The 8,537-nt window shown below is 26.2% G+C and overlaps 1 non-coding gene across 1 annotated transcript; it reads right to left on the bottom strand.

Annotated features, from left to right (window-relative positions):
* Positions 1–4,853: 4,853 nt before the first annotated feature.
* Positions 4,854–4,935, bottom strand: Trnas-uga. Its single transcript has one exon. It is a non-coding gene; the product is annotated as a tRNA-Ser (tRNA).
* Between the last annotated feature and the right edge of the window lie 3,602 nt (positions 4,936–8,537).

Below are 8,537 nucleotides of genomic sequence, written 5' to 3'. Positions count from 1 at the left end.
TTTCGAAATTTTTTGTTTCCTGATATACAAATCTGTTTACGCAAAGCTATTTCCCTTTTTGTTTTGGGATGACTTAGATTGTGCGCATAGCGGACATACTCGATTTCGAAGTATTCGGGTATAGTTTTTGTTATAGTTTTATTTTTTAAACAGAGATTGTGGACACATTTAAATAATGAATTTATCGTTTTCGGTATGTTTATATCGATCAACGAAATTGTCACATACATTTAGAAAATAGTATTTTAAGAGAAAAATCGTATTTTTTTTAAAGGATTTCGTACCACTGTAGTATAATTATGGAAAATGACTTTCCATGGCCATTGAGACATTTGTTTAGAATGACATCAAGAATATTTTCCTAAATTCTGGCAACATTTGACCAAAAGCCATTCTCAATTGTGGGTATCTTTTATGTATGCCACTGGGTCGATGGGTCTATTTGGCAGATAAAACGTGAGAAAGTTCTATGAGTTATCGTAAATTGTATTATATTCGTTAGTTTTACTTTTATTTCAAAGATTATCAAAAATGTGTCCCAACTCTGATATTTAATTTAATTTGTAAATTATGGTCTCAATACCGTTCGAAGGTACTAAAAAAATATGACATTTTTGTACAAAATTTCTATCAAAAGACTTTTTTTTTTAGATATAATTTATTTTTCGAGTGCATTTAATTATTAGTGAACATTTTTTTTTGTTGTTGCTAATTTTATAGCAATTTAAAAAAAAAGTTAATACATTTTCAATTGTTTTAATTAATAAATTAATATAATAAAAACTTTAATAAAGTTGTTAAAATAATTTTTTTTCTTTAAATGAAAAATTTATCTTTACCTATTTTTTATTCATTCAATTTTTTTTTCTTTCAATAAATTTTCTTTTTTAGATATAATTGTGTTTGTACCAAATAATTTTTCTTTTTGCCTTTATTTAGTTTGTAGTTTTCACATTAGTTGTAAAGAAAGAATTAGTATATGAATAATAAATATATTTTAATTAACAAAAATTTTAGTTTTTATTTTTACATTAAATGAATTTTTTCTGATGTTAAAAATTTCCACTCTTTTTTTAATTTAAATACTACATAAGCCAGGTAGGAAAATACATCTATGTGCCATGTTTAATTAAATATTTTCAATTAAAAATACAAAATTTTTGTTTCTGATATTTCAGTAAATTGAACGTTTTTGCTATCAATAATAAATTGCTCCCGTTTAGTTCTTTCGGAATTTAACGATATCGATTTATAAATATCATATAGGCAAGGCACATTACAAGATATTTTTAGGTTTTTGAAGTAAAAATTTTAAAATTTGGTATTAGGAGAATATGTTAAACAAGTGATACACATATTCCTGTATGTCTATGGTATATTACAGTAATATACATATTCTTGTATGTCTATGGTAATAAGACACACCTCCTATTATATGAAAGTATAATAGGAGGTGTGTCTTTAATATAAAAATATAAATGAGTAAGATATATTGATATTGTATTGAACCAAAAAGAGACAAAGTATATTAGTAATATCAGTGGTGACAATCCAACGGCATTAGAACCAAACAATACCAACCTAACATAATTAAATTATATATTTGTCTTTTTTGGTCCAATTTAATTATATATATACTTCACTCACTTATGATATTTATATATTTGTCTTTTTTTATTCAAGTATATTACCTATTTCTATCTTGTTCGTTTATTTTTTATATTAAAGCAACCATGTTTTTTTTATATTCGGCCTATGGGAATACATATTTTTTAATATATTTGTCTTTTTTTGTTTAATGTAGTTATGCATATACTTCACTTTCTTATTATTATTTCCTTTTTATCATATTCTCCTAATACCAAAATTTAAAATTTTTACTTCAGAAACCTAAAAATTGCTTGTAACGTGCTTTGCCTATATGAATGATATTTTTGTTCAATTAGCATTCTCAAAAATAGCTGCTTGTAACGTGCCTTGCACTAATGACTGATATTTTTGCACAAATTCTATGAGTTAAGCTCGTTCCTCCCTTCATCTAAAATTGGCCCTTTTTACGATATCCTATTTAGAATATGTACGATCTCCTGTTACCAATTCTTATAAAATTTTAGTATTTTAACCAAAATAAATGTGTGTGTGTTAAACAAAGAATATTGGGTGGGATATTCAAATATTACTCATTTAGAATTTTGTTTTTTTAATTCATGTAAGTTTTATTTTAACTTAAAACTATTCTTATTCAATTGGGATTCGTTTGAGAAGATTTAGGAATATAATTTTATTATTAAGGACTGATTAGTTTTCGTGTAATTAAGTAGTTTTTCAAAGCGTATAGGTAGCAGATCAGAAATTAAATTTCCATTTTCATTTCAATAAAAACAGTTTTACCGGCATTAGCTGGCAAATCAAGCATTTATTTAAAAAGGAAAAGATAGGTCAAATCAATTTAATAATTTGTGGTAAGGAAAACATAAAAAAATAATATAATTTTAAAAATCAAAACAGTAAAAAAATTTAAATGATTTCAAAAACAAAATACGATTAGTTTCGATGGTAGTGCCATCTATGTGTAAACTGGTGTAAACACATTGAACAACTGTTAATTTCGACGGTGTTGCCATCTATGACAAACCTGTTGAACTAACATCAATCTATGGTATGGTCATCTATGGTAAAACTGTTGAACTAAATATTAACTACGATGGTACTGCCATCTATGGTAATCCTGTTGAACTGACTATTAATTTCGGCGATTGTGCCATCTATGGCAAAACTGTTGAACTAACATTAATTTCGATGGTAATAAAATCGATGTAAAGATATAAGATAAAGGTAAGTATAATATTGAATAATAACTTAAACCACCTTAAAATAAATATGAATGAATAATAATGGCTATTTTATACAATATAAAATCAATTTTCGGGATAACAATTTTTTATCAAGTAATAATTAATATAAATAAATACGAAACGTTTTATATTTTAAATTTTGTTTTATCTTTTTCTATACCATTTTTCTTTTCAGAATAAAATTATTAACTTACTAATTATTCATGAAGGTAAGTATTAAATTAATTATAAGGCTATACATAATCAAGGTAGCTGTGTGGGTATAGCACTTGTCTATGACAGCAAGGTATGCTGGGTCGTATCCTGGTGGTATAACAACATTTTAACTTTTACTTTAAATAAATTTTTTATGAAAATCGTTATATATTTTAAATTTTGTTTTATTTTTAAAACTTTCTATTATATTTTTTATTTTAGAACAAAATTATTAATTAATTAATTATTTAGTAAAGGTAAGAAAGTAGTAAGTTAATTATGTGGTATCACATAATCTGGGTGGCTGTGTGGGTATATCACTTCCCTCTGATACAAAGGTACGCCGGTTCGTATCCTGGTATAGTTAAGATTTTTACTTTAAAATAAATGAATTTTTCCTGATGTTAAAAATTTTCCACTCTTTTTATTGTTTAAATTATCTATATACCCCGCCTTCTTGTTATTAATAACGTCGTTATTCATATGTCATAAATCATTATTCTGCCAGGAGGTGCGAATTTAATATCATAAATAATATTTATGATATTAAACTCACACCTCCTGACAAAGTGATTTATAATATATCTCACTCTTTAAAATCATATTCTCCTATTACAAAATATTACAAAATTTGTATAATTTGTAATTTGTAGCTTGGTTACGCTAAAATTTGAAATTTTTGTAATAGGAGAATATGTTATATATTTAATATCAGTCATATTCTCCTATTACAAAATATTAAAATTTGTAGTTCTAAAATAAAAAATCGCTTTTTAAGACTAAAATTTGAAATTTTGTAACAGGAGAATATGGTTTATATTGTATTCCACTTTTAACATATTCTCCTATTACAAAATATTAAAAAAATACTTCTTTGCTTTATTTTGTGTTGTGTATGCAATTTATTCTTGTTAAATGAAATTTTATAAGATTTTATAATAGGAGAACATGTTATTTCAAAAAAAAAAAACAAAAAAATTATTATGATAGCCCCACCTTCCCACTTATGTCATAAATCACTCTTCTGTCATGGGCTGGGAATAAAAATAAAATAAAACATAATATGTCTAATATAACTTATTATATTAAAAATTTATTCGGGACCATGCTAGATACGAACCGATGTTTACAGTAACCGGAATCGAGTGAGCTATCCACTGCTCTACCTTTGACTTATTATACATTACAATAATGTAATATACATACCTTTTACTCACCTGTTTTATTAATAAACTTATCTATAAATGAATAGTAATATTTTGTTAAAAATGTAGGTTCTATTTGATACTCCTGTAATCGATGTAAAGGATAAAAGATAAAGGTAGAATATTGAATAATAATAATTAAACCAGAAAAATTGATAAAAACGGTATTTTATTTTATATATTTGTACATATTTCACCTAAAATAAATATAAATGAATAATATTGTGTTTATTTTATACAATACCTACCTATGTCAATCCTCAATATGAATTGTATCGTATTTTTGCTAATTTTAATGCTTTTTATCTAGAAATAAAACAAAATTGCGTAAAAAATATGAGTTGATTATATATTATATTATAAGTCAAATAGTTTCTAAGATAAATTCGACAAATTGCTCATAGAAACTATTTGTCTAATAATCAACACATATTTTCAACGCAATTTTGTTTTATTTCTAGATAAAAACCGTTATTAATTAACAAAAATACGATCATTTGATGAGCTAACCATTTTATTCGCCTGGAATTAATTATTTTTTAAGAAAAATTAATAAATATTTTGATATTTAAAAAAAAAAAATTAATAAAAATATTATCGCTGCGGACAGGATTCGAACCTGTGCGGGTAGAACCCAATGGATTTCAAGTCCATCTCCTTAACCACTCGGACACCGCAGCTGTTATGGTATATGATCAAAAGTTTAGAACTAATTATAAACCAAATTCCAATTTTAACTTTCGATTTCAAATAAAAATATGATATAATAAATAAGAATAATTAAGTTAATGAATGAATATATTCACAGTTTAATTTCTAAAAGTATAAATTTGGAAAAAAATATTTCTATAGAAACATCCATTGGCTTAAATTTTCATTAATTTCAATAGAAATAATGTTGGAAACATTCGATCATATCGAGATGTCATAAATATTTGAAACTTCGAATGTGGCTTAAAATAGTACGAATTCCAAGGCAAGTTTAGACTTGGATTTGAAATTATTTTTACCCTATATTTTCAACTGAATTCTGTTAAAACTTCATGTGTGCAGACGAAAAATAAGAATAAAATTGTTCGATATCTGTTTTTGGTTTTCGAAATATCGAAAATTAAATAATTAAACAAAATTTTCAATATTTTGAACATTACTCCAGATATAAAAAAATTCTATTATTACTTTTCGTCTTATATTTTCAAGTTATAACATAATTCACCATCACATTAAATGAAAATATATATATATTATTTTAGATTTTCCCCATTATCGTTCTTATACATTCTTAAATAGTCGGGCACAACGGGTTTTTTTTTTCAATAATTTATTAAGGTTTTATCTTTAAAAAGTTTTCTTTTTAATTTCCACCAACTAGTTTTGAAAAAATCTATGAAAACATGTCATGCCATCTATCATTTAACAATATAACTAGTTTTGTAAAAATCTATTAATACATGTCATGCCATCTATCATTTAACAATATAACTAATTTTGTAGAAATCTATGAAAACATGTCATGCCATCTATCATTTTATAATAAAACCAAGGCTGCTTTTGAAGTCCTTTATTTATTTAAATAATCGCGACAACCACTATAAAAAAATATATTAATTAATAAATTAAAAAAACTATTATGTTCTTTAATTTTAAATTTTCAAAAATTAGGAAAAAAGTTCTCTCAGAATGGGCCCCGTTATGTTATACAACCGTAGCTATATTACTGACATTCACTTTGCTATGACCAATACATCCAAATAGCTATCTTGCCCAAAGAACGTTATGCACGTATATTCTACAAGATAATGCACTTGGAGCAAACAAAGTTACTTTGCGATACTTTCTATCCAGGATCCGGGGACCTTCCACAGGGTGAATATTTCAGTCATAAAGACTCGTATGTAACCCTGATAGTCAGACTTGAAAGAACTGGTTATGAATCACTCTGTACATTTATATGTATATATACTTAACAATACAGAACGTGTCACTAGTGAGAAGAACAATTATTTTAATTATCAATTATTAAAGAAATAATTTAAGTAAATTTTTAGGCAAATTGGTACAAGCTAAATTATAATAAATTTTATTTTTAATGTTTTAAAGTCCACCAAAATTTCCAGTTTAAATGAAAAATACAAAAAAAAAATTGTTCACTTGACAAATTAGATATAGTCCATTCACAAAAATCATCATTTTTAGTTGATTTAAAGATTGTTGGATTTTGCATATTTCATTTTTTATTGAAATTAGAAAGAAATGGAGTGATTCTGACACCTGAAAGCGGTTACGTTAGCTGCATTTCCAAAGAAAGCTGCAAAAATTGCTGACTTTATAACATCATATTTTAAAACAATTTTGTTTGCATCATTTTTCATATCCTTTGGCAATTATGATAATTTGTCTTTTTCTTGTCAGGCCAATGGATGAAAAGGTTTATAACTCTTATAATTTTTCCTGACATCTATTGGTGTATATCGTAGTTAATGATTCAAATTGGTATTTGTGTGGAGACATTTAAAACGGTCTTCTATTAGTGATAAAATTTGTGTCTTTTTAAGAATACCGAGCAAAGCTCGGTCATCCAGATATTTAATATCTAATCTAAGATCATAGATATATATATATATAACATATCGATGATAGATCATAGATATATATATAACATATCGATGCTAGATCATAGATATATATAACTTATCGATGATATATCATAGATATATAAAATATAACATGTTATATTTTATATATCTATGATCTAAGATATATTCAGAGACTATAATCATTAAACCGATATACTCTCTATATTACGGAAGCCCGGTAGTGACACGTTAAGTAGACATAGTAGTACCTCTGATTTCGCTGCGTCTGCTGATATACATAGTATGCAATGATAGTATGTCCGTCTTAATTTTTTTAAAGGTGGCACTACTCGTTTATTCAACAATGGAACTGTAACAGTAGGACTATTTTATAAAATATAATAATAATTTTAGTCCGCACTTAGGAATTGCATTTAATAAGAAATTCACTCGACCCCTACAAGAAGCTCTGTATTTAAGCTCTTTTAATACATATAATAATTAGAAAAAAATTCTAGACATTTATATACATTTGGTATGTATTTAATTATATTAATTAAGTTTTTTTTAATTACTATCAAACTGAAATGGACAGATATCTGACAATTATTAACATTTTATTGATAAATTTATTCTATGAATAAAATTATTTTTAAAGAAGCTTTTTGATATTAAGAGGAATTTTTTAACAAGAACTCATTATTAAAATTAAATTGTTTTTAAAATATATAAATGTCTTAATGTCAATGCCAGGAATGATTAAACATTTTTGAGCATTTATTTACTAACGAAAATTAAACTTTTTATTTTTTGCAGCCGCTGTAAACAAATTTGCAAACTATGTCTAGAGAATCATTGATAACAACATATTTCAAGGAAGGTTTTACATATAATGAGATAGTAAATTTTCTATCCAAGTATCACAGTATTTCAATTTCTCGTCGACACCTTATTCGAATTCTTCAGAAGCTTGGACTGAAGAGGAAGGAAATCGATGAAGATTCTCTAGAATCAATCTGTACAGCAGTAATTGATGAAATTTTTAGTAGTGGTTCTTGTATTGGCTACAAAAGAATGTGGCAACGATTAAAGCAAATTTATGGCTTAAAAGTAAAAAGGAGTAGAGTTGATAAAATTTTGCATCTAGTTGATCCAAATGCTATTGAAGAGAGATCTCGTCGACGTTTGATACGGCGTAAGTACACAGTTCCAGGACCTAATTTTCTATGGCATATTGATGGCTACGATAAATTAAAGCCCTTTGGCTTTGCCATTCACGGATGCATCGATGGATTTTCCAGAAAAATTGTATGGTTGGACGTTGCAACATCTAACAATAACCGGAAATTATTGCATATTATTATTTAACAACAGTACAGAAATTGAAACTAGTTCCAACTTTAATACGGTCAGATTTAGGAACAGAAAATTGTCTAGTTGAAGCCCTTCAGCAAAGTTTACGATTTTATCATGATGATAGTCTATCAGGTTGGAAGAGCTTCATCAAAGGTAAAAGCACGTCTAATCAGCGGATAGAGAGTTATTGGTCTCAGCTTAGGCGTCATGGTTTGGATTTTTGGATTAATTTATTTAAAGACTTACGTGAAAGAGGTCTTTACAATGATTCATCTATGATAAATGTCGAGTGTTTACGATTTTGCTTTGGGCACTTAATTAGAGCTGAATTGGAAACAATTCGCCGTGAG

Source organism: Chrysoperla carnea, chromosome 5 (genome assembly GCF_905475395.1).
Source record: "Chrysoperla carnea chromosome 5, inChrCarn1.1, whole genome shotgun sequence".
NCBI lineage: Eukaryota > Metazoa > Arthropoda > Insecta > Neuroptera > Chrysopidae > Chrysoperla > Chrysoperla carnea.
The sequence above is the reverse complement of the archived record's forward strand: the minus strand, read 5'-3'. Positions and strand labels throughout refer to the sequence as shown.